The 27,807-nt window shown below is 44.1% G+C and overlaps 2 long non-coding RNA genes across 2 annotated transcripts in view; both read left to right on the top strand.

Annotated features, from left to right (window-relative positions):
- LOC135386906 (uncharacterized) overlaps positions 1-27,807 on the top strand; it is a 122,253-nt gene that overhangs the window by 11,606 nt on the left and 82,840 nt on the right. The gene's annotated exons all lie outside the window — the stretch shown is intronic.
- On the top strand, positions 34-26,263 carry LOC135386905 (uncharacterized). Its single transcript, XR_010420702.1, has 4 exons — positions 34-177; positions 987-1,051; positions 15,078-17,165; positions 24,352-26,263. It is a non-coding gene; the product is annotated as an uncharacterized LOC135386905 (long non-coding RNA).

Below are 27,807 nucleotides of genomic sequence, written 5' to 3'. Positions count from 1 at the left end.
CCCCATTGTTGTCTGTGGAAGTAACTGATTCTGTCCAGCATCTGTTCATTGCGAAGTATGGGATCGTCCCAAACATGACACAGTATTCCCGGCTCATAATCAACAACGTAAAGGTTCACACAACCTCATACGCTCGTGCGACAAAAATCTGTTCTTCGTGTGTGAAGATGAGAGGTGGTACGTATTGTTTGGTTACTGCCATTTACTCAGCGTTGCTGGGCATTCGACAGATACTTCTAATCTGTGAGGAGCTGATTCCATCGAGTTCTGCATTGCCACATGTGACATATGTGCACAAATGTTAACGTCCGCCTCCTGGCAGAAACATTAATCTTTATTCAAAAGATGATGTGCTTGCTCAATGTGTCTTTCTTGAGGGCCCAGACACATCTTATGCTTGTTACATTCCTAACACATACAGAATTGACTGACTTGTTTTAGTGTGTGCGTCATGGTGCTGCTATGTTTGCATACAATGCGCTTTGCATCGCAACTTTATATGTGTCAGCTTTTCCTTCTGTCGACTAACGTAAACAGAATCTAGTTCCTTTCCTGTTGATGCAAGTTTATGTACACTCATATCGGGCATTCTGTTGTTGCAGGCTGCCATGTTTGTTTTTGAGATGTGCAAAGTTGTATTGTTCCTCTACAGAACACTACTGGGTTACCGTTTTGCATTTCATGCCAATACAATAGCTTGTGTTTCAAGTTTCGTTTTTGTGATGCATAAGTCTGCATTGTTCAGTTATCTAAATGTGTCTGTATGCTGCCTTTCATTCTGTTCTTCTGCGAATGTTTCTTCTACATGTATCAGATGTTTACTTGCTGTTGGCAACCTCCGCCACAGGAGCGCCCCCTTGTACTATTTAACCAGCCCGCCTGGAATAAACAGACAGTCTCCTTCTGTCATGCATGGGATGCGCCGTGTCCTGAACTGATAACCGATAGACTACATAGCAATGTTTCTCTTTGTGTTTCTTTTACAGTTGTTACAATTTGCTGTGTTGGCCATATATGCGACGTATCATCAAGTTAGTCTCATCCTGTCGAGGTAACAAAATCTTTATCGTATGATCACGATTTTTCTCTTCTTAAATGAAATTCCTTGTTGCAACGACACAGCTCTGTTTAGTAACTACAACAAGTCTCATATTATAGAAACCTTCTCGTAACATCATGGTACTGTATTGTGAGACCTGACGTTTAAATGCATTCCTACCGATTTAACTTAATTCAAGAAGAACAATGGAGTGTCTCTAAATCGTTTCCAAGAGGTACTTTCATTGTGTAAGTCTGTCCTCCTTATTCTGAATGCATGCATGTATGTATATGCATGTATACTATATGCATGATATCCATAGAAACCAAGGTTGCACATCATCCCGTCAGTAACCTGCATCTTTAAAAATGTCTGAATTACAATCATGGAATGTACTGGCTGTCTACTGTTGACATTAAAAATGTTGCAACCACAAGGCAATAGCGTGGGTAAAGACTGTGTTGATGACGCACAAGCTGTGTAAACGTCCGTTCCCTGATAAGATTCCTTGTCGTCACAACTGTTGTAATTATCGCACAACAGATGCAGTGGCACTAAACGTGTGTGTTTGTTCAACAAAACGTTTTTTTCGTCCTGCAAGGGTGTTTGTTGACATGCCGTTTCAACCACGGTTTGTTGACCGCCGCATACAGCTGCCGCTATTCCAAATTGAACTGTTGACGTCGATGATACCTCCGAAACCGCCAAAAGCGGAACAAAATGCATGGCGCATAATCGGCGGCATATATGGCATGTGAAAACGACAGAAATTTCTGTTGCGACAACAGAGCTCCGCTTGTACAACAAGAGTCGACGACAGAACCGCGTGTTGTACGACAGGATTTCTGTTGCGACGACAGCACCGCGTGTCGTACGACAGGAATTTCTGTTGTGACGACAGAACTTTCTGTTGTACAACAGAAATTCCTATCGTTTTTTTTTTTTTTTTTTGACTGGGGACGCCCACGAGTGTTGACACCATGTTTACTGGGCCATTTTCATACCATCGGACAATTACAGCATCGCCTTCATCGGTCACCTTGGAGTCACAGCTTTCACAGCCCTCCTTTTTCAATTCCTTTTCACTCTTTAGTGTGCATCCAGTCGGTCGGTTGGCCCTGATTATTCCTGCTGCGAGGGTGTCAATCGCTTTTAGTTCTAGGAACAGAGGAACTGACGAGAAATAGTTGTCCATGTATCACCTGATGTTTTCACCAATCGGCAGATGCTGGACCAAGCGCATCACAATGGACCCTCCAAGGCCCAAATTCACATGATCTGTACTCACACCTGTGCCCTTGCCCTGGTACAATTCAAATTCATGTGCCAGGCCATCAGCACTACATCTCACGAACACTTTAACGCTTTCCGGGTTGGGATTGTTCCTTACGAATTGCTTAGCTACGACCCTACCTGTGAACGGCATGATTTGCTCATCGATACTGTTCGCAGGCAGGGGGTCCATCTGCAAGCATCGATTTCGCACTGCATCTACCAGCGGTTTCGCCTTCCAGAATTTATCCGGTTCTGCCCCTTTGCGGGCATTTGCATCTGTGACATCGAGATAGGTTCGGATCTTGAAGAACCTTTTGCAGGACCTTGCCTCAGCAATGCTTGGTATTCTTGCTTCCTATTGCCGGTACATTGCCACACGTGGAAACTTGAGGATTGCCATACGCATGAGAATTCCAAAAATACCTTTATTTCCTACCTTTCCTTTTTTTTCTTAATAAACATATACCCCCCCCCCCCCTTGATTTCCCCTGGGGTGGTGTTGAGGTTTGCTCCGCCCCGTTGGAGCGCATACACGTTGGTGAAGTGTGAGAGCTCGTCAAAAATCCTGTCCGGGAAGTGTGGTATTTGGCGCACTATGGCCTTAGTAGCTGATGCGCCACGAAGACCCGAATCTTCATCATCACCTGTCCGGGGAGTATTCTCTGAAATAGTCTAGTGGATCTCGTGGAGTCCCTATCGAAAAAAAAACATTAGACAAGTTTCTGATGGTACATCAGAGACCGTAATTTGGGACCAGTCAGGCCATCAAGCTTGACGTGCCATCAAAATTCTGATGATGTGATGGTTCGATGGTTTCATCAGAATCCTGTTGGCGTGATGGTCCATTGAAATTTTGATGGTTTGATGGTCCATCTAGACTACTCATGGATTGGCGGCTGCACCAGATATCTTGGTGGCTAATCCAGCAAGCATAATGACACAAGAAACCAGAACGCAGTTCATTGAGGTAATAAAAAATTTTCTCTTGAAATTAAAGTACATATTAGAAAGTACATATTGTACACACGAACATACATATTAGTATTGTACATATTAGTGACGATGCAAGTCGCTCATCTTTTGAGACAAGTATTTTCTCACCCACTTTGCCATTTTCTCCACCTCTTCGGGGTCCACCACACGAGCTTTCTGAAGGTAGTATCTGAAAAAACCTCAATAGCATACAAATTATGTATTAAAGAGTCATAGTACCACAGTTCAAATTCACTGAAGAAGGCACTCCGCAGGGCATAATTCGTTTTCATAGATTAACACTGTGGGGTAATCAAAATGTTTAAAGTAACAGAAAGCAACACGTAGAAACATTAGCAAAATACAGTGGTGTTAAAAACACCGCTTTTAAAGGGACTATCACATCCGAAAAGGTGTGCATGAGGTCGACACTGTAGTGTTCCGCATGGTTTCACCGTTAACTTGGCCAAGTTTCTCTTCCGAAAACTGCGTACTTATTAATTAAACTGGTTTTAAAGAGCACGCCCACTGCAGGTTAGCCAGAATCACCTAAGCTGGGCACACGAATGGGAGCGCAGCGCAGATGATTGTCTGAAAATGTATCTCCTTCGCATTTGCATCACAGCATACTAAGTGAAAAGACCTCGGTAAATATGCCAACTTTCGCTTCTAGTGTGATTGCTGATATGACTATGTTCCGTCGAACACAGCGCGACGTCTCTGTCTGTACAAACACGTACGAAGCTAACCAGAAACAGCATTTCACGAGCCGATCTCAGACCTCTCCGCGACCTGTGGACGCCATCCGTCACTCCCACCCGGCAGTCGGATGCCTATGTATCTCTGCCACTTCCATGATTGACCTTGTCCGCGTCAAAGGGCGCTTACTGATTGACCTTGTCCAAGTGACGTTTGCAGAGAGGGAATTCCAGAATGCTCTCAACGTCCGTCAATCTGCTCTTGGCATGCATTACGTCAAATTGCACAGAAAGAACTCCGCTAATCTGTGTAGGATTTTCGGGGCGATTGTCAGTGATGAACGAGGAGTAAAACGGCACTGTAGTTTCGGAGAGGACTGCGACGGATGCGAGCAACTGGAGCCTAGTACCCATCTACGTAACTTGATGCAGTGTGCAGAAAAAAATAGCTTACCAAGAGACATGTAGTAGACAGAAATTGAGAATATTAATAGTCTTCTTAATTTATAGTACAGCACAAAGTGAAAAAACAAAACAAAAATCATATCATTGAGAGACAGGAATAAATTATGTAAAATTCAAATATTAATTCTGGAGAACAGCTGTCGTGCGACTCTGTAGTGGTGTTAGTTAGGTTGGAAAGCGTTAGTATTTTGTTGGATCGGACCCTGCCTTCATGACTGCCTGAGTACATTGACCCAGGGACAAATTGTGGTTGCATGCATTGATACGGGATAACTGACACTGATGGAATATATGTTTGTGGTTTTTGATCTGCAGTAGCCTTGCTGCTCCAACAATTCACAATCGAATTGACCTCAGATGTTCAATTGTCATCACAGTCCCTTAATAGTGTTCTTTCATGGTCTCCTGTTGGAAAGGAGACTATGAAAATTAACATGAACAATGATATAATACCGTGTGCACCGTGTAAATCCCCCGGCTGAATTTTTTGCATGCAGGCGGCACTATCGATTAAGATCTCTTTCGTAAGACATCGGCTTCGATCTGAGCAGTGTGTGGCTGTATACACCATTAATTAAATACAAATCCTGAGTACTTTACTTCACACACTTTCAGAAGCTCTATTTTATGTACTGAGAACTTCGACGAAGCATATTCCAGGCAAAAACCCACTTCAACAGTCAGAATTTATCACTCTATCATTTCCTAGACCCTCGGGTTGTTTATGGCGACCTCACCAAAAGTAAAATTATTATTAGTTGCAATGTTTTCGAGTAATTATTTGGTTGCGGTTTACATATTTCTTACGCTCATTGGCATTTTCGCTCAACTATCTCTTCTAGATTACGTGTCATCCACTTAGTTCGCAAGTGGGGGTGCAAGCACTTGTAGTCATCATGATAAAGGGCATCACTACTGCAGTGATACAACGTGCACGCCCTGCCAGCCACGTGAACAAAAAGACGGGGCGGTGAAACGAGGTGTGGAATGTATTAGAAGATAGTTGTGCAAAAGGTCCCATTATTACATTTCTCCGCGTAAGAAATACCTAAACCAAAGCAAACTAATTACTTGAATATATCACCATGTGTAGAAGCGGGCTTTTTCATCGAATTTGTTTCGCTGAGGGTTCCGATAGGTAAAATAGACGTTGCGAAAGAGTTCGAAGCAAAATTTAAAAGTCATGATTTTTATTTAATGAATGACCATATGCAAATGAGCTGCTCACTACTCAGCTCACGGACAATGTCTCAAGGATCTTTACCAAAGAGGAAGTTCTTCGATAGTGGCAACTGTTTACGAATTATTCAGCTGGGGGATTTATGCAGAACCCCCGGCAGGCAGTACCGGGGGGGCCGCCCCTTAGCAACATGGGGCTATGTAACATGTGCCTGAGCCGAAATTCCAGCAGCATAGTACAGACAGATATCTGTTTATGAGGAGACAAAGCGGGGAGGATTTTCGTCCATGCTGTATTATCTGTTATACACAACCTTTATCTGTTACCTCAAGGTCACATACTTCAGAGCGACATTCCGCAGGAAATAGTTGGTAAGCCTCAATTTGCAAAAGGATCTGTGCAATAGTCTGCAATTTCTGATCGTTTGGAGGGTATTGGGTACCGTTTTGGGTATAAAGGTGCATTTTTCAAGACAACTCAGCGTCATGTCATATAACTGGAACTCTAATTAGTATTGTTAAACTTGCAACAACAGTGTCTGTATACCTATGTTTATGTTCGGTTTCATAGTCGTCTTGCGAACCTAAAAGGCCAGGAAAGTGCCACTGTGGTCGGGGAGCAGCTGAGATTTCAATCCGACAGAAAACTGTTGAAGGGCGCCAAGAGCTTCATATAGCGCTTTGCAATGCGTGGCAGCTTGACCTCCGGAATTAGGGCACCGCTCAGGCTGATCGAGGACCACGGGCTAGTCAGCCAGCAGGCCTGGGCCAGCCAATGATGTGCTAAGATTGGGCCTGAGCATGTGCTATGCCCCTCTAGTACTAAAAGGACGGCTAAAATTAGCCATGGCTAACTTTTATAGCCTGCTACTCTACAGCTGATGGGCCGGGTAGTGTTGAAATTTCTCGGGTTTGAGCCAAACCTGAGCCTGGAAATTCTATAGGATCGCGAGGTCCGTGCAGCGCTCTAGAGTGAATGTCTAGGCATTGTCAGGTAGTCGTGATGGCAAGGGGAACGAAGAAGTACTATTCCGAAGGAGTGTGAGGAGGCGGGGTAGTTGGTGTACATTCATCATGACTAAGCAGCACAAGGACGCGGACAAAGAACGAAGAGAGGACGACGTTGAGAGTTAGCAGTCGTCCTGTCTTCGTTCTTTGTCTGCGTCCTTGTGCTGCGTAGTCATGATGAAAGTACTATTCCGTCGTGGTGCCTAATGCATAACTAAATATCTAGCTATACCTAACTAATCCCACTTCAGGCCTGATTATACGATTATTGTACTAATCCCTCTACGAATTGTACAATTTTTGTGTTTTCGATAACCAATAATAATCAAATTTGTGACTCCAAAGATCCCCAAAAGCCAGTCAGCAACTGTATTCTAGAAACTGCGGAATGTACTTACTATGAACTGCTTGATACTTCTATGGAGTCAAGGGTGGATATGGTGTGGTGGCACCTTTGGCGATTGCCCGATTGGGCAGGGTTCCAGAAACTGACCTTTTTGCAAGCACGTCCGTGGACCAAATTGCAACAGTCGCCGCCTTACAAAACAGTGAATCTTTCAGCTGTGCCAGGTTCCTCTCCCAGGATTTCTTCTTTATCCATGTACCGGATCCGGCATGAACCTGAATAAATTAGAAACTGCCAATCAATATTGCACATAGCAATATTCAGTGACACGCAGCAAACACTAACCTTAGACACCACCATAAAGATCCTAATGCTACATATTGCTGTGCCAAAAGTAACACCAATGAAAATTGAGAATGACAGCCCCTAGTAGTGAACTACTCATGCTGTTGGCGGAATGGTGAACATAATAATTACAGTAAGTAAATGAGCTAACTGAAGCAATTTTCCATTAGATATCCCACTATTTTTGTGAAGTCTACCCTCGAATCCAGCATTCGAAATAGTTGAGAAACACCCCGTAATTTGGCCATAGGTCTGAAGGAAAGGAAAATACTCAACATCAACCCCTACTCTTCCAGAAACTACAAGTCTCATGACTTGTAGTTTCATACTCATCAGTGATAAGTCCCCTACAGCCTTTAGACAATGTCACTTACTTGGCCGTCGTCTCTCAGGAATCCCAGGCAGTTGTAAGTGAGAGTCGAAAGCTGCACCTGGAAACATACAAACGAATGAACATAACATCTTCACAGATTTCAACCACGGTGTGCAAAGTGGCATATCGTAGAAGCGGTTTTATCGCATGCCCCTCCTTAAAAAAATAAGGAAAAGAAAAGATTGTAAGCGCCCACAAAAGCGTCCATTCACATGGCACACAATGTGTTCAAACATTAAGTAGTGATGATAATAAGTGCCTTTGATATACAGTATGCTTGTAGATTTAGTATGTTGCCAGAATTCCTTTTGCAAAACAGCCCTTTCAACATGACTCAGAACTGTATTCACATCCCCCAGCGCTTCACACAGAAGGCTGTTGAAGATGACATAAAGCTTTGAAGTCCTGCCTCTGTGATGGCCTCTGCTCAAGTGATCGCAGACTTCCAAGAGCCACGAGGTCTGTGGGGGCATCATGATCTAGCATCCACCCCTGTATATGACTTTGAAACAGAACAATACTTCCAGCTTCTCGTTTCATGAATCTATGTTCCCACAAATCATTTTTCAATGCAATTACGATATTTTCCACGCAAAAAAGAAAGGACTTACAGAACTTACACCTGCAATGACATAGCATCAAATGAAATTGCTGGCACTATAAATAATTAGTAGGTTTGGGATAATGTTACCGTTACACAGTTACGTACGTTATACCGTTAGATATATATATATACGCCTACATACGTCACTCATGAGCATGCTCTCCCATGCCCAGTGTGGTGAATGAGCTAAGCATAAGTGAGAAAACGTAGACAAGAATAGGAAGTGAGTATGACTGAAGAAGCAGATAGCTGAGGGCTAGATGTGAGTGAGCAAAGAGTGAGCAAACAGAGCCAGGACGAGCACTAATGAAAGGCTCTAGACTATTGCGGATGCTATGCAGATCAGCTGAATGAGGACCTCTAAGTGTATCCTCCCCACTATCATCCCAATGATCATAATAGGCAATTAAGTTCTTCCTGGTACTGTGAACAGGTGCAATGGCAGTATAACACCATGAGCGAAGGGCAGTCTGACAGACAAAGAGGCTGCAGCCGCTACACGAAGGAACTTGGCATACTTAACAACAACACTCGGGGCTCTGAGCATTCTCACCCATGCTCAATGCAGCAAATGAGCTGAGCATGACCGAAAATACAGAGGATGAGAAGGACTTCAGAGAGCATGAGTGAGCATACAAGGACTTGAGCGCGAGACGAGTGACCATTGGTGAGCAAGAGTCACACGTGCCAACTTCAGCATACAGTGTACAAAGTGCTCATCATCTGAAGTGCACCATGCAAGAATATTGTGCACGCATTTCTTTGTCTATTTGCCTACCTATGAAGACCTGGCAAAACGGATCAATAAAGACAGGTTTGTGCAAGGTAGAATTACACCTCATGTACTTACCCTCCCATCATCCAATTTTGTCAGGGGCTTCAGGTGGCACAAATTTATGTCGAATATGCCTACAAAAAAGAAAAAAGAAAAGCAAAAAAAAAGTGAACAAAACCCTGCTACCTAACAATGGGGTTATTGTTATTCCAAGTGGCTATAGCCACTTGGAAATAGGTCTTCTATCGTGCCGTCAAGAGCTACCGTGTCTTCTAGATTCACGCTCAAGGCCGAAGTTTTAGACGACATATGCCCACGTGACTCGAGGGAGAAAAGAAAATACCATAAAAAATTTTCTTGCTTTTTTTGGAGCGTACGCCGTGTAGAAGACACGTTTATCACGTGACCAGGAATCGGACGTCGTGAAGTCTATTTCGTGTTGTCTAAATTTTTACCGTGGTTTCTATGCGCTCGGAGTGATCACCTGACCGGCGTAGAGGACTGGAGTCACGTGAACTATGCGACGGGGCCAGACATGCTGGTGGCGCGGCACTGGTCGCACCTCTTCTTCGATGCCTTGCCGCCAGCGTTTCCTCGCTTTTTAGAGTTTGTCTACAGACAAACTCTAAGCAGCGAGGAGTAGCATATTAGACGTCACAATGCCTCACAAGCACGTCCACCGGATGTGACAAATGTCCAGCTGTTACATCCAGAGGATATCCATTTATACAGTTATGGATGAGCTTCCGACGATCCATAGTACATCCATTCCACGTTAGCTGGACATATCCGGATGTCTACTAGACATCCCAAATGTCTTAGATGTTTGGATCTTCCTGGTATGTCTAATAGACGTTTGTGGTTTACTGGGTCCATAGCCCAGTCAATAGTTTTACTGTGACTATTACTAGACTATTACTCTGCCTCTAGAGCCTTTGACATGAGAAATTACAATCCAAACGAACATGCAGTCATTGTGAGAACCAGATACACCTTAGCAAAGGCCAGTAATGGAAGAGCCTCGAAGCGTTCTGACACAGAAAAAATCGAGTTTTGGCGCAGCTTCGTAATCCACTGTCGGAGGGGCCCGTGCATGTGTGGTTACTAATGTATGATGTGGAATGAGTGCTTTCGACATTAATTCCAGTTTCATTGCATCTTGGCCAATTTTCTACTCAACTTAGAGGTGCGAGATCGGGGAGCCAAAAGCCTATCCTGCTTCTGCGGAGTCTGTGCGTAGCGGGAATGAACTACGTGTCCACATACGCAATATGTTTCGTTATCTGAGAGCCCATCAATCCTTAAAGGTAGCAAGTTACAGTGACCGTCACCAGTAGGTCTAAACGGTACCGTTAGACACAGACCAGGCTACACTTAGGAATCGAAAAGCGGTCTTAGCGTGTACATCACCTCGTGCCTCTCAGCTTGGATAGCGATGAACATAGAAGCAAAATGCAAGCTAGTTGGGGTATACTTGACATTGGCAACATGTCCCAGAGCTTGAGGAAAACACAAATGATAGCGTAAAACGAACAGCACAATCGTTGGAGCGTCAACATGACCGCGCACACGTGCGTCCAGAGACTGCTTCACTAAGGCTAGGTCTAGTTGGCATCGGCAGATTAGCAGGCTAGTAAGCGGCTGCGACAGCTCCGTCTCACGTTTAAATTTGGTCAAATGCTGGTTTGCTCTTGTTTACTTCGGGTTTCGTTTTCTCATGATCCATGCGACCTCCTTGGACTGTGAAGGAATCGCACGCTCCGCGCTTTGGCACAAATGCAGCGAAAACACCCCCTACGGCGCAGGGTTGCGCAGCAGTTCCATCACTGAAGTCTTTCTGCACAACAGCATCTCGGACATGCAGGCTCAGCAATTAATTTTTTTTTTCTACAGAAACAATGTTTCAATTAAAGAAAACAGACCAAATGATTTTTTATAAATATTCACATCACATTTATAAATATGCCCACAGTGCGTGCCAGCTGACACACAAAAAAAATGCATAACCACAATAATTTACGAGGGAGCACATTGATCACGGCATGCCAGTGCTGCTGGTACAAAAGATTACTTGTATTAAGAGCAATGCTCTGTCAGTAGTGCCATGGGGTTATTCTTTTCATTCTTATTCTCCTTTACTGCAATATCAAGCCCCACAAGACATTCCTGTCTTACACAGAATATGAAGCATCCCTAAAGTCAGCTCTAACATTCTCACCAATAGACACAGGCGAAGGTGTTGCAGATACAGTAGTAATGACTTGGCACGCCTGGCTTGGTGGCGACGTCAGTGCTGTGAATAATACGATGCAGTTGTAGAAAATAGTAAATTTGAGAACATTCACAATATATATAGATGAATTACAAGAAACTCAGCTATGTGAGAAGCAGGATGTAGACAGTTATGACAAAGTGTGCCAGTAACTACCCAAGTATTGCATGGGCATTTTTACCCCAAAACGATGTCAAGAACATTGAACAAGAATCAAAATTTGTGAAAAAGGAAACACTTTCGTGAAAGTTGCTTTTGGATTCTGAGATTCATTTTCGTTATATTTTGATATAGGTACCCAGCAGCCACATTGCATGACTTGCCAAGCCGTCATTGAGAATTCTATAGTGCTCAACACAGCCAAGTCTATAATTATATTTCAACGAATACTGTGCTTCTACAGCCCTTGACATGTAAAAATGTCATCCAAACAATGATGCAATCACCTTATAATGATGAGGCCCCTATTACAGGAACATGGCTCTGCTTCACAGAGTACCCCTCGGCATGCCTCCATGAGAAAAGCAAGAAACATTATTTTTTGTGAACTAGATGTCTCAAAAAATGTTACAGATGCGTTTCTAAACGTTGTTTGTTCAATACATCATTCACTTGTTTGAGTCTCATCCTGCCTACTCTGTTGCCCATCGGTGCCTCCAGCCCCAAGCTCAGGAACTTGTCATTACAAGCTCACTGTACTGATAATTTACACATTCGGAAAACAAGCACCCAAACGAATGAAGTGCCACTACATTATTTCGCTGTTTTGTATTGAGGATAAGCTGTAATACCGGTATCTATATGTGTCTGTCGTGGCATAATCGTTCTGACGAAGACAGCTGGCAAGGGGTTTCACCAAAAGGATGTCCCGGTGGTTCTGTCCAAGTATCTGAAACAGTGCTTTTGTTAGAACTCGCGCACAAAACGACTTAGCTATGCAGCATACAGGTATCATGCACTTCACTTAAGTCTTTTGCCTCTTCATCCGAAGCTCCAAATAGCGCAGAATCATTCATATCAGTGGCTTGAGACGACCCCGCCAATGAGGGTAAAACTTTCAACAACGGACCACGAGTACTTTGTCAAAAGCCTATTAGGTCATTAACAATTTACCAGTTTGTTCTGAATTGCCTGGGCGCATGGTGAGCTTTGACACCACAGCTGTCAGCATGCTGTGCACTGCAAAGGAACAAGATTTAGCAAAATGCTATATTAATATCGGGTGCTCCTGTTAGCTTACTTTCTGCGAGTTTGTCTTCAAGCTTGGATTCAAGGAACCTGACGTGCCCCAGAAGCTCAGAATTCTTTTCGCGCTCCGTTTGCAGGTCCCGTTTTAGCCTCTGTGCCACTTTCTCTGCTGCTTTTACCTGTGATGCTAACACCACGCTTTCATCAGTGCCACTGTCGGTGTCATAGTTCGCTAAGGGCCGCTTCTTCAGTCTGGTCCTCTGCAACGGGAAAATGCCACGCAGTTGACATTACGAACCCAAGGTGGACGGGGGAAGCATACCCGGGCTGCCACTGGCGCAGATACGGCATTGTCACATTCCACAGGAGCCAAGCTGGAGCCCTGAAAGCAGCACATCTTGTTCACATCTGCTGGTTTATGTCGAGTAAATTACATACAGAACACCTGCGGCACCACTGATATTAGGCATCGTATTCTAACGAAACTGAGTGTCTCAGATATAAGCTGACCCTACCATCTGCACTACTCAGATAATAAGTAAGGCCCAGCACTTCATGCACAAGACTTCCAAAAAATGTGTGCAAATGTAGTAAGCACCATCTAAACATGCTAATAAACATGCCTATGATCAAAATTATAACTTCTCAATTTTACAATATATGCTCAATGCACCAAAGCCATTAAAATCATGGCCTTCAGGAAAGGGTATTCCATAAAAAAATCCCCCATCCACCCTTAGCAATGATATGGAGTAATTACGTAGTTTCATTCTACAAATTGCATATGTGGAGTTGCACAGCTGAACTCTTTTTCGCTTAGCTATCCGCCTGTATGATTACGTGTTTGTCTGTTTGCGATGTGGGATTTGTGGTAAAACGCACCTCCCTGATGGCCGCAAGGTACCCAAAAAGACACATTTGAAAGATATGAATTTCCATGAACTCCCAGGCCCTAATATTAAGCAACATAGGTCAAAGATACACTTTTAATTGAGGCTTGGACTACTTCTGGGACGGCATACTGCACAAATGGCATTGAAACTGCTGAAATAGTTCACATGCACATTCCAATGAAGTTTTCGGTTAAGTGCTCTTCGTATGAGACATTTTGTAAGTCAACAGAACCGTATGAGTGAGCTCAAAAGTCATAACAGTAAAACTTGCATTTGATCGTGCAGCGTCAGCTTTCTTCTTCCCAACCTCAAGGAAGCGTGACAAAACATTATCGTAGGCGTGAAACCGTGCTTCATCCCAGACATGTTTGTTTTTCTTTTTGAACCTTTTTGACCCTGAATAAATAGGCAGACGCACGGCCGTAAAGGGAAGAGAAACGTGCACAAAAGCGTCCCAAGCCGCGACTCCTTCAAGTTCGTTATTAATGAAACGATTAATAACACCCAGATCACACTTTAATCTGAAGCTGTGCAAACGGTGAGAAAAAGGTAAAACAACCCTGGATTCATGTGTCGTAGTAGCGTCCCCATCAGCGTCTTCTACTTCAGATGCTGGTACTTTGGTATCCCCAGACGCTTCTTCTGTTGCATTTGTTTGAGCTACTCTTCAGTTCCTGAGACAAAATACCCGCTGAGTGGCTACGAAAGTACCACACTCCGCACTCATATACCTGCTACCATTAAGACGAGAACCGAATAATGCCCGCTTAGCGTTTCATCCGGATCTTCCCAGTACGCGGTATACGCCTTGTTCGGGTCGAAGCTCGTGGAACCTTCCGGGAAATCGACAATGTTCTTCACTGGAATTGTGTAACTTCTGTCATCAAACTGACGCAAAAAACGTACTAACGCGAACATTGCGCAGCATGTACTGTAACGATTTCCACGCAAACATGAAAGACGCACTCGGCGAACGCAAACGACAGCTACACTCCCGCCTCGATCGCGTCAGCCCGACGGGCCTCTGGTGGCATCTACGCGAAAGTGGCAAAAGGCGAAATTGCGCATTGACACATATATATCAGGCGTACATACTTTTACATCATTGAATATTTCTAACATGAAATAAAACTTCCGGCAGATCACTAAGTTGTTGGAAAAGGGAAACGGTGAAACACATAGCTGTGTTTTGTGGTTCACATGAGTGTGATCGAACGGCGACGACATCCTTCGTGGCACTTCCCATGTAAAAGCAGCTCTTATTCGGTAGTTGTCTTTGCTTCACTTATAAATTATAAACGATGAGCATTAGGTGACATATATATATATATATATATATATATATATATATATGTGTGTGTGTGTGTGTGTGTGTGTGTGTGTGTGTGTGTGTGTGTGTGTACATAAATGAGATAGTGGTCGGCTAGTGGTAGCCCTTTGACCATGGACCAAGCCAATCGACTCAATAGCCGCTATATAGACAATTCGTGTGCCATACTCGTGTCGTGGACATCGTGTCAGTTCGCTATGACGCGGGAAGGCGATGCTGTTTTTCGGTAGCAGCAACTGAGAAATTTGAACGATGTCCACACAGGCACGTAAGCTTCGTAAGACGTACTTAGAACCAAGTGCATCAAATGTGCAGATGCCAAGGTCCACGAGGCATGGGCTCCAAAGTTCCCAACCTTCGGCAGCGTCCGGATCAGCATTTGGTTCACACTGTTCTGCACAGGTAGGGACTTCATCAGGAGAAAACGACTCTCAAGACAATGAAGGCATGTCGAGGACACATGAGAACCAACAGAGCAGGTGTCAGTTTGCGCCGCTATTTAGTATACCGCTGCAGGAAAATTGCACATTCTCTGTGTGGGATGCTCTCGTTTTGCTTATGGATTTCGTCATAAAGCACCGGTTAACATGGCCAGCATCCGAAGACCTCCTGCCCAGCAAACCATTAATATCCCTGGAACATCCCTACAAGGTCGCGAACGTCCTGAATATCTGGACATCTGTAGGATATCTATGGGGTATCGCACAATTTCAATGCGTGTTGGGCTTACTCCAGTAGACAACAGATGTCCCTGGCACGTTGGAAGGATCTCGCGCTCTGGATGTTTGAATGTCCCGTGACAGGCAGCCTGCATATCTTAGGGATATCTATGGGAGATCCAGGAAAGATTTGTTTGTCCTTATAGAGGTGGTAACCTGAATTAAAAACACAGTAGTTGATAGGAAGGGATGTCGGAAATGTTGTTGGGTATACTGTGAGTTGATGCAGAAACACAGGAATTGCGAAGATACATCCTCATCACCATTACAAATGGTTTACGCCACGCTACCCCTAACGAACGTGTGTGTAACGATTTGTATTTCAGTATATGTTCCATCCAGCTCGCAAATAGAGGTTACTGCGGGTTTTTCCAAGTGGTCCCAGTGAGGCGGGCAGGGTTCGGCACTTATGCTGGCGTGTCCCACGGTGTTGCTGTACTGTGATTAATCCTGTTAGGCTAAGGTAATGTTTTTGTTCCCAATAGTATCAAATGGGTTAAAACACACAATAAATATTATTTGCTGGAACACAGTTGCAAGGGTCTCTACGCACTCTACAAACACTATATATCTGATGCACAAAATTGTTAAAAGCAAAATATGTACGATATTCGTAATCTCCCGTATATATCCAAATATCCGTGACAGACATCGCAGGGACTTTCAGTGGATCTACAAACATGGCAGAAATGCTAGTTGCAGGGATATCGCATGGATGTAAAACGGATCTGTGGCAAACTCCACTGGATATCCAAACGTCCCGGGCGAGATATCTTACGGATATTTGCTGGATGTATCTGGTTTGCTGGGTGAAATTGGTGAACAAGTTAATTGGACAGGACAGCTTGCCCGAGTCTGCATACCTGTTCAAAAAGTTTTGTGGGGCGTCGCCGAGAGACATGACTTTCCACTTTTATTGCAACACTTGTGAAACTATACTGTGCACGACAAGTGGGGACTTAAATGAGAGAAACAACATCGCAGAAACCTGTTCTATCTGTAAGGAGCAACATCTTGACAGGAACTTGATGGCAAAGGGCCACTTCTTTGTAAGTCTGCCCTTGAGGACTCAGTTGGAGTCACTTCTTGCTGATGGGGACTTGTCGTGGCAGTTGAAACAGTCATTAGAAAGGCTAGAAGTGAGCAACACAGATTAAGCTATGCGTGACATCACCGATGGGACCTTCTTCAAAGACCAGCGGGAAAAACTGGGCTGCAATAACTACGACTTTACCCTTACCCTCAACACAGATGGAAGTACCACATTTAAAAGTTCCAATTTCTCCATTTGGCCTGTACAAGTCCTCATAAACGAGCTGCCGCCATACCACCGATGGACAAGTCCTTCAGTGCCACTTCTATGGTACGGGGATAAGCATCCAAACATGTTTCTTCTGCCTAATGTATTTGCAAGACAGATGGAGGCCCTCGCAGAAAATGGAGTACAGTGGAGCAGTGAGGGACAGTGCATCACCTTAAAGGCATAGCACTTCATACAATTGTTCTCTTGAGTGAGAATGAGAGGCTTTAATTCTCCAGTGTTCATATATATGCGCCAGGTTTCAGGTCTACTGCATTACATGTGTCGCTGATGCACCTGCCAGACCTGCAATGCTGAACATGGTACAGTTCAATGGCTACGTTTCATGTCCCTCGTGTTTCCATCCTGGGACATGCACTGAGGGTAAGGGCCGATTTCAATTTGAGGTACTCTGATGACCGTTACTTGCTTGGTGTCTCTGGTCCCATGCTGGGCACAGAATTGTGGTGCTTTCTGGTTTACTGTACATTAAGACTTCTGTAAGTTGTACAGGTGATGTGTAGGCAAAAGCTGTTTTACTTTGAAGGTGTCTAAGTTCAAGTACAGGACCGAAAAATGAAAATTTTGCATCCATGTGGCCATTCTAGTGCACTCTAGTAGTAGTTACTGGACACAGATTGTCCGCAACGCTACAGGGCTTCTGGACACGTTTAATTAGCAATTAGAGCTAATTGGGACTTCCCCACATTAATCAGGACCCTCCAGAGAGTCATTACACTAATTGGGGTGCATCTAAGACGTGTCCAGACCACCCTGTGCGTTGCCGACAACCTGTGTACATAAAAAAGAAAAAAATAGATAGAGATAGAGTGGAGAGGAGGAGTTTAGTTGAAGATCAACGACGCCATCTTGAAGAAAGCGGTACGGAACGGTCGCTGACCATCGCCGGGCGATGGAGCACACAGGCAGGTTGCAAAACATCACAGCTATGACCACAAGTTCCGGACATCCGGTGACGTCAGCTGTGACGCCATCATGACATGCCTGGCCAGGTTCGGACAGCTCTGGACATGCGAAGACAAAAACACTCGTAATACAGATGCTGCGAAAGCAAGGGCATGCTAACCATCAATAGCAATCAACAAAAAGAATTAGTTACACAACAAATCATCTCACCACAACAGGAGCGCAACACGATGCGACTGCTTCATCCGACAGTCAGGCAGAGAACTGATTCGTAATGGTTTTTTCTCCTGTATAAACTCCCGCAGCTGCACCCCCTAGCGGTTACTTTCTCAACTAATCTCACGACAAAATTATTAAGAATCACGCCTGCGCTACTCTCATTTCCAAGGCAGAAAAAGATAGCAGGATAAATGGCGGGAATGCCCGGACAACAGCAACCAGCGCCCGACGTGCACGGGCATGAAAATTGCAAACAAAGCGGGGACAAAGTTGGCGAAAGCATTAGTTACACAACAAATCAGCTCACCACAACAGAAGCGCGGGGAGCACACGTCTTCTCTCCGCGACAGCCAGCGAGAAACTGACTGAGGCGACGCGCCGCGGCAGCTACGCATGCGCGCTCCTAGCGCCCTCTGGGGCGACCACCTGCGAGAGGCTAAGAGAGAAGAGCATTCCTACGTCCCCTGCAGGCCGTTCTCATTGGTCGTGACGTCATCGTATTGTCTCAGGGCTACCCTGCTTTGTTTTTTTTTACACAGTCGACACAACTGGACAAGGTCAAGCTACAATGTAGCCACGGCATGACGTCATCATGCACCTGTGTGGCTCAAGGACGCGTTCGCTCTAGACAGGGGACTTATTATTTATTGAATCGTTATCCCAAGATTATTTCCTTTATTCTTCTATAACGATTGCATAGGAAGCTATTGCAGAAGAGCACCATGTATGAAAGCTGATCGTAGGAATTCCAAAGTCTTACTAAATGATACTTGCAAAAGAACAAAATATCCAAGCACGTAACTCCATCAATGGCTAATACGAGGACTAGGCACTCAACAAATCAACACAGAGCATGGGTAACGAGGAGCGCAGAACTCAGGGCAGCACTATCGTCAAGACAACAATGTTCCTTGTCAAAAAAGAAAAAAATACAAAGCGTCAACAAAGGAAAGCATGCATATCGGGGCATGTCAGAACACGTCAGGACAAATTGCATGACTGCTGGGCAACAGAGGAAAACAAACACTTGAACAGAGTGAAAAAGACATTCACCATCATCGGACACGTACACTACATTCCCTCATTGTAAATCCGGTCGTCACAAAATCCACCTGCATCGTCGAACACCATTCACCAGTGATGAACCATACATCCGCACCCCATCAGAGGCAGACAGAACACCCACCGAAGCTACGCTCTTCCACTGACGGCCAACGCAATTACCAGGAGCAGAATTTGCGTGTCCACACCCATCAGTGTCCAAGAGAGGAGTGAATCCTTACGCCCCCTGCAGGCCGTTCTCATTGGTCGTGACGGATCATACTGTCTCAGGGCTACACTGTTTTTTTTTTCACTAATTCTCCTCTAGACAAGGTCAACCTGAAACAATAGTGTCGCGGCATGACGTCATCATGCAGGTGCGTGGCTCAAGGACGCTTACACTCTAGACAGGGGACCAGTTATTTATTGAATCACTATCCCTAGATTATTTCCTTTATTCCACTATAATGATTGCAAAGGGAACTATTGCAGAAAAACACCATAGATAAGAGGAGATTGTAGCATTTCATTCCCAAAGCCTTACCGTACAGGAAAAGACAAGATAATGGTTCAGCAAGACATGTGCATCCCAGCCGAGAGCCATGCAGCTAACTGAATAATGACGCTTTGTTCCTCCTGAATAAAGTCACTCACCTGTCCCCCTCGCGGTTATTCTCTGAACTAAATGAATCGCAAAATTATTAAGAATAGCCCAACTCCCATTCAAGGCACCACTATCGTCATCGTCAAGAATATTCCTTGTACAAAAAGAAAAAAACTACATGTAGAAGGAAAGCATGTCAGAACAGGGCAGAGCATGTCAGCGCATGTTTGTCAGACAACAAGGGGGGAAAAGCGGAAAGAAACACAGAAGGAAACCAGCATCAAACTATTTCTAAGCACACGCACTCGTCTGATTCAAAAACAGTGCTCATCATAAATCTGTCCAGGACAATACACACCATTTTTTTATTGCTACACTTTTTTCCAGTAACGGTCAATGCATTGCTACAGACTGCATGACGTCTTCACATCCTGTCTGAAGAAGACAGCGGCAAAGACAAAGACTCCTATTATTTATTGAATCGCAAGGTTATTTCCTTTGTCCTACTCTTAATGACATTCGTTCTCTTATTAAAATTCAACAAAAAAGCACCCTGCATATTAACGATTTTCACCCCAAAGGCTCATCATGGTCATTAGAATTGCAGTAAACCCCTTTCTATGCTCATACATTCGTTGTCTGAGGCTACACCTGCGAGCAAAAAGGCGCGAAAGCCGGGTGGGCAAAGTTCCATTCGCGCATTGCGAGCAAAAAGGCGCGAAAGCCGAGGAGCAAAGTTCCATTCGCGCACGCCAAAGCACAAGACAGAACGCCTTTACGGGAACATGACGGCATTCCCACCGTATTAATGATTTTCTACCTTGCACTGCAGTTTAGAAAAACTACTACAAAACTATAATTTTAGGAGCCCATTAAAATTCTACTTTCTATGGAAACTATAATTGCCCTATTACTTGGATCGCTATAAATGAAGCGCTCCAATTTTTTCTCTCTTCCCATTTCAGCCTTGTCATGCAGTGAAGCAGACTCACATCCAAAATAATTAATTTACACTGAGGGTGCCGTGCTTCAGGAATTCCTATCCTGCGCTCAGATGCAAGCATTTCTTCACACATACCTTTAACAGCTGACTTCCTCAACATACCGAGCTCCTAACAACATCTAACAAACAATCAGAGAAACCCTCTTCTCAGCTGCACCATGCGACTTTCTTCTGCGTAAAATGGGTGATTTGAGGAAGAGAGCAGTGAAAAATTGCGCGCACTTGTGCTTGACTTAAAAAACCTGAAGCATATGCTAATAAACTAAGAAAAAGACACTCATGTTTGGTATGTGATAGTGCCACATACACAGACGCATTGCCCTTGCATAAAGAAAGCACAGGACAGGGATACACAAATTTCCTTAGGTGAGCAGGGAAAAGGCTTAAGACCTCAGGTCACCACACATCACCACGCGGCTAGCACAACATGACACCAACAAGATACTAGCAGCGGGAAGAACTGCAACACTGCTAAACAAGACCAGACACGCCATGATGACGTCACAAATCAGGAAAAAAGCACACGCACGCACGCACAGAGGACAACGCATTAAACACACGGAGCGCTCAGGAATAATCGTAGCGTTACCGCACATCGCTACCAAGCTCAACGTCTAACACAAGACGACAGGAACAGGATATTAGCGAAGGGTAAAAATTGCAACACTACTGAACAAGTCCAGACATGCGACATCGCATACAAAACACTGCTCATCGGGGAAAAGGCCTAAGCCTGCGGCGGATCATCATAGAGCATACACAACTTTTTTCTATTTTGCGTAAACTAAACGCGGTCTGCTTGGAAAACGACGTACAAATTTTCTTAGGGAGCTGAGAAATATAGAAATTTCTACTCCGTGCTCAGATACCAGCATTTCTGCTCAAAAGACTGCAAAATTAAGCACTGCTTACTTCGTCAAGATATCGAACACCCAACAAAATCAAACAAACAACCCCACTTCCACTGATAGAACACTATTCAGCTTTTACGCAGGAGGCTTTCTTCTACATAAAAGTAGAGAAAATAAGAAAAGAGCAGCGAAAAATTACACGCACTTTTGCTCGCATAGCTATAAGAGAGAAAAAAATAACGACGCACACGCTAATAAACTGTGACAAAGACACCCATTTCTGCTATCAGATAATTATTGCACAATGCTAAATACTCATTTGCATTGTCCCTGCGTGAAGCAAGCACAGGACAGGGATACACAATTTATCTTAAGCGAGCAGGGAAAGTCACTTCTACTCAAACAGCATCAAGTCTGAATTTTTGCAAAGAAAATAAAGCTTGAACAGCACTACGAAGGTGACAGACACATACTAACAAACAAACAAACAAACACTTCTATTCATTTCTATTGATAAAGGCGTAAACCACACTACAAGAACAAAGCACACTGCTTCAGGAAAGCGTATCAAATGCAACGCAACAGGACCGGCTCTCATAAAATAACTTGCCCAAAACAAAGACTTCACCAGGTTCGCGAGGCAATTCCATTAAAGACGCTCTCGGTCTATCCTACAGATAGCAATGCAAGCGCAGCTACCCTTATTTTTTAAACCACTATTACACGCAATAGTACATAAATGTATCACTCGTGTCACATGAAAAGGCACACACGAAGAACTTACTTGTCAAGTGGGATCCCTGGTTCAGAAAAGCGCGCGCGCCCGCGCGCACACACAGACACACACACTCGCAAACACAAAGTCTATTCTCACAACCACATAAATCCATATTATTCCTCAGGTCAATAATTATCCTACCATCGTCAAAAGATGGCTCACTCTTTTTTGCGATTGCAAAGCGATAGGTCCTCGTTTCGGATGTAATAGGATATCGCCACTCGACCGACGCGAACCAAAAAAGAAAGAAAGAAAGGAATGCACATTCGCTATACCTCCATGAAGAAAATGGTGCCGTGCCTCTACGCAGCGATCATCATACAGGAGTGAATTGTCTTCTTCGTTTTCCTTTTATTTTCTTGCACCCATATATTTTGCAAGAATACTATAGAGACCCAACAGAGGAGTGCGCTCCCATCAACACACCTTGGGCTGACCTTACACACCCGAAGCCTTTTCTGAATACATTCTGCTGGCGCTGGAATAAAAAGATTTATCGCCGGCGTAGAACAATGTCAGCTCTGCTTCCATTTAAGTGATAAAACAGTGTGCCCGAACCGCGCCCCACGCGGGCCCGTTCTCGCAGTTTGGACACGCGACGCGCGCGATTCCCCGTGCGAGCGCAAGGCGGGCCCCGCGGTTTGGACGTGTGCGATCCGTTTCCCTGAGCAGGCGCACTGTTTTATCACTTAAACGGAAGCAGAGCTGGCATTGTTCTACGCCGGCGATAAATCTTTTTATTCCAGAGCCAGCAGAATGTATTCAGAAAAGGCTTCGGTAACTCTGTCCCCGCTTTGTTTGCAATTTTCATGCCCGTGCACGTCGGGCGCTGGTTGCTGTTGTCCGGGCATTCCCGCCATTTATCCTGCCATCTTTTTCTGCCTTGGGAATGAGAGTAGCGCAGGCGTGATTCTTAATAATTTTGTCGTGAGATTAGTTGAGAAAGTAACCGCTAGGGGGTGCAGCTGCGGGAGTTTATACAGGAGAAAAAACCATTACGAGTCAGTTCTCTGCCTGACTGTCGGATGGAGCAGTCGCATCATTCTGCGCTCCTGTTGTGGGGGGATGATTTGTTGTGTAACTAATTCTTTTTGTTGATTGCTATTGATGGTTAGCACACCCTTGCTTTCGCAGCCTCTGTATTATGAGTGTTTTTGTCTTCGCATGGCCAGAGCTGTCCGAACCTGCCCAGACATGTCATGATGGCGTCACAGCTAACGTCACAGGATGTCCGGAACTTGTGGTCATAGCTGTGATGCTTTGCAACTTGCCTGTGTGCTCATTCGCCCGCCGATGGTCAGCGACCGTTCCGTACCGCTTTCCTCAAGATGGCGTCATTGATCTTCAACTAAACTCCTTCTCTCCACTCTATCTCTATCTATTTTTTTCTTTTTTATGGACGCAGGTTGTCGGCAACGCACAGGGTGGTCTGGACACGTCTTAGATGCACCCCAATTAGTGTAATGACTCCCTGGAGGGTCCTGATTAATGTGGGGGGTCCGAATTAGCTCTAAGGCATAGCTTTGATAAGGCATTTGGGAAAGAGCCAGTGTTCGTGTCGTCTTAACTGATGTGTAGCCTCTTCAATCCATGTTTCCCCACAAATTCCATGCAGCCTCATAGGCTTTAGACAATCTGAACACAACAGTTGATACTAAAGTAGTGACTATAACCGGAATTGTGTACAACTTAGAAAGAACCTGCTTCAGCTTTCAAGGAGAAAAATGCAAAATGCTCAGAAGACTGACCGGAGTGGGACAGCATCAAAGAAGCCGAAAACGTAATAAAAAGCATACCCACTTTTCTCCCGATATGTTCATAGAAATCCTCTCCAACTTACAGTGAGGGAGGTGCCCAACATAGAAAATATACTGTTTGTTTGATAAGAGCCTCCTCGTGCAATGAAATTTTGACACTCAAGTGTCCAGGGCATGGAGATATCTGACTGAAGCAATTCTAGTGTGTTCCTAAATGGAAAAGCTGTCTGCACATGACCTATTGTTCATGATTCTTTGTCACATGGACAGGTATGTTCTTATGAGGTATGCTCTTCATGTCCATAGTAACAAGACATATTTTATACATTACACTGAAACAATGTCTAGAACAGTAAGGCAGCGGCATACTAACAATAATGTGATTTACAGCATTTCAGGGTACGTGAAGTTTGCAGTGACAGAAGGGCCAGCTGCTGAAAGGACAGACCGTTCAATGATTCAGGATATGAGATCAGCTGCATCGTCGGGTCAAATTGTGCGCGGCGTAAAGGGGCCGTCACCACTTCTGACAGTGCCAGGCATAAGCATTATCTAGAGCGTAGTGCCGGACTAATGCATGCATGTTTACTTGGAACAGCAAGACAAATCACAGACCTGTGGTTTCGTGATGTGGGAACAGATTATTACATTGGCACACCACAGAAAAGACAACTGGTTGATGAAAGACTCCAGAGTTTAAAACCACCGTTGTGCTTCACACGATGCCCAAAATCTGTGAAACAGAGGGGATTTTGGGAGGCAGGGGAGTGGCAATCATGGCTGCTTTACTTTTCTCTTCCTTGTCTTCAGGATATCTTACCCAGTACCTACCATGAGCATTTTGCGTTACTAGTTTCTGGCATTTACTTGTTGTTACAAAGTGAGGTAACACAAGCTGATGTGAGAGAAAGCGGCGAGAAGCTGACCAGGTTTGTTGTGATGACACAGTACCTGTACCGTGAAAGAGAAATGAAATCCAACGTGCACACCCTGCTTCCTTTGACAAACAGTGCCATCTTACATGGCCCGCTTTGGGGGATATCGTGCTTTGCTTTCGAAACAAACATGGGCCATCTTCTGGATTTCGTGTCGTCGTCAAATGTAGTTGCACTGCAAATTTTCTCACGCATCCTAATGCGCAATAACTTCTACGAGCTGAGAAGTCTGGCATCAGAAGGAGCACAGAGCATGTGCTGCCATGGGAAGCCCGTGATGGACAATATTCATCCACTAGGCAAACCGAAGCAAGTTGCTCAAGAAATGACTGATTGGTTGTGTGCCCATTTTGATCACACAGAGGACATTAAGGAGTATGACCGTGTTTTAGTTTGTGGTTGCATTATTCACAGCACAAGGTACCGTCGGGCTTCTAAGAGAGACTCGACGTCGTCTCGAACTGGAGACAACTACCTTAGAGCCGAACGTATCCTTGTACATTCCTCTCCACACGGGACAACTGTTTACGTAGCATCACATAAATACAATAGAGCCACATCCTGTGGTGTGAGTCATGTAATGAGAGCTCGGAAGCGTCCAACAAAGGTGCTGCATAAACTTGACCAACGCATTGTCCCTTGCATATGCCTAAACATTGAGAAAGGAATGTATTTTGTGCACTTATGCAACAGATATGAGTGGACATGATGTGTACAGTGAGGTAGAGTATAATTGAACCTCTGTATGCAATAAGGGGATAAGTTGCTCTGAGTAGTACTTTTGCTCAAATGACATCTACATAACAGCATGTATCTGCCAAGGAAATTTTAGGAACGCATCGGAAATTTTTTGCTAAGGGCTAAGGAACAGGAAGTGTATATATGTGTCAGTGAGACGGGACAGTCAGATCAGGCCCCTGTGTATGTTATGTTACATTGAAAAAGGGGATATGTCATGCTCCTGGAGCTTGTTCAATTTCTGCTAAGTCTACATTTATTCATTTTTTTTCACCATAGTATTGTGGCCATCTGTGAATCCCCCCTCACTGCTGCCTTCTGAGTGAGCAGACGCTTTGTCACGTGCTTTCTTCAACATTTCTGTTCTCTCATGCGCAGAGAAGTATTGTCGTAGCATATTGCATACAGAGGTTCAATTATAAACTACTGTAAATGGATGTAGGGGTTGAGTGTGCTACAGCTAGAACGTACTATAATTTTGCAAATTTTACTAAGCCAGTCTAATTGCATGTTTGTGCTTCTCATACTGTTTCTTGTAGTTGTTGGAAGCTTGTGTTGTGCTGCTTCATCATTTCTTGTGACTGGCATATTTCTGCAGGGCGTAGAACATTCAATAAATATGTGGTTAAATGTGACCTAGACAAGTATTTCAGTGGATGATTCTTGTTGTCATCATGTTGTGATGCAGTTTGGAGAAAAGCACCACATTACTTTGCACGGGACATGCACACGGCTATATATAAATTTCAGGCTATATAATTTAAGAATATTATCCCACACATACTCTGTGTGTTGATATTTTCTGTCCTGTATGCACATCATGTGATATATGCAGCAGATGCACAAACTTACGTTACTCCATTATCCATTTGCTTTTTTTATATATATATTCAGTGCCCATTGAAGGGCATTACAGAACAGAGTGGACGTTACAACACAACAAATATTGAGAAGATGATGAAAGAAATAGACAACTATTTTAGGGTGCCATAAAAGAGCACCAGAAATGAAGAATTATCTGACAGAACTATGAAAGAAGTGGGAGCGTGCCTGTTTGAATCGCTAAAGTGTTGGAGCAGAATTTACAGTGGATATACTCGAGACACCGAAAGACAGACGGAAACGATTCTCAAACTGAAGGTCAGACTTGATTAATGGCAGATACAGAAGTGTGTGTGTATAATTTGAGGGAACTTTGAGGGAAAGACAAACAAAATTACAAAATAAACAAGGTGAAAGGAACAGCAATTAAAGTTATTTTGACGAAGACGGACTTCTCCTGAAATTAAACCAACTTTTGTATTTCCTTGTCACTTTTCAAATGCAAAAAGAAATTCAATATAGAGATTCAATTACCATTCTGGAAAAAAATGCTGCCATTGAGGCTGCAACTGGAACCTGTTGGACCACTCTGGGCCAGAATGGTACCACAGGAGGGCAAAACTGGAACCAGTCATCCCAGTTTGGGACCCAGCTGGGACCTTTTAAACCACTGGAAGTGGACGATAGGACCACTTGAAAACCAAAGTGGAACCGGCCACACCACTTGGGAACCCAGCTGGGGCCATCCACATTGAACTCGAACCATTCTGGGACCATCCACATTCAACGGCAACCATTCTGGGACCAGTCCAGATTTTTGCCTGGGTCAGGTGGGGAGCACATGGACGAAGCATGCCGTTTTCCGCAGTGACCGCAACCCAGTAAACCATATATGTCTCAGAAACGTCCACACGATGTCCCACTTGGGACTTTGTGATATCCCAGGGACTAGGCTGAATAGCCCGTTGACGTCTCTGGGACAGACAGAGGACCCGTAGTTCTTCCGCATTTGCTGATCCAGGGAAGGTTCCAGGAATGTCTTTCAGGGATATTTGGACATATAGAGGACATATACAGGACGTGTTATTATTATTGTATTTTGTTGCTTTTTGCAATTTTTACTTATTCTACGGAAAATACTACTCTGCAACAGAGAAGATCGTGTCAACGAACTCTTGTTTATTGAACACAAACCAAGTACACTAATGTTACATGCACTGCAAAAAACGCCGTTTCTAATAGTACAAAATATGATATTACAACATAAATAGGCTAACTATTAAAAATATAGGGTGACACTGATAAGACGCATAATAAGACGATAATGGTCATAATAATAATAATCACGTGA

The sequence above is a fragment of the Ornithodoros turicata genome, chromosome 3 (genome assembly GCF_037126465.1).
Source record: "Ornithodoros turicata isolate Travis chromosome 3, ASM3712646v1, whole genome shotgun sequence".
Lineage (NCBI taxonomy): Eukaryota > Metazoa > Arthropoda > Arachnida > Ixodida > Argasidae > Ornithodoros > Ornithodoros turicata.
This window is presented reverse-complemented; position numbering and strand designations above follow the sequence as displayed.